Consider the following 546-nt stretch of genomic DNA (forward strand, 5'->3'; position numbering starts at 1 on the left):
CACTGAGTCCGGTCCCACTGTTTTCAACCCCATGGACTGTATAGCCCGCCAGGCTCCTCTGTCCATGGGATTCTCCAGGCAAGAAAATTGGAGTGGGTTCCCCTCCCTTCTCCAGGGTATCTTCCCAACCGAGGGATTGAACCTGGGTCTCCTGCATTGCAGGCAAATTCTTTACCATCTGAGCCAGCAGGGAGGCCCGCAGTCCCTGAGGCAAGGCTCCATGAATGCCCAGGGCTGGTTCACCCCAGTCCTCCTCACCTTTCCAGGGAGGTAAAGAGAGGAAGGAGACTATTCCTGGCCCCGCCCCTCTTGCCCAGGGGGTCAGTGGAGTGACCTCAGCGGACTGAAGCTGCAGTTTCCACCCCCAGGCTTTCTGGGGAGCAGAGGCCTTCCTCTCCCTCCACATCCCGCTTCCATGCCCATTCCCTGGGTCCCACCCCCACCCTGTAATCTACAGGGCTGTAAATCAGCCCCAAGCTGCAGCTGTCAGGGGCACGGGGGCTGGTCGGCACCCAGGCATGGCTGCAGGGAATGAATCTTGGCCAC

This window comes from Bison bison, unplaced genomic scaffold (assembly GCF_000754665.1).
Source record: "Bison bison bison isolate TAMUID 2011002044 unplaced genomic scaffold, Bison_UMD1.0 scf7180017864072, whole genome shotgun sequence".
Classification (NCBI taxonomy): domain Eukaryota; kingdom Metazoa; phylum Chordata; class Mammalia; order Artiodactyla; family Bovidae; genus Bison; species Bison bison.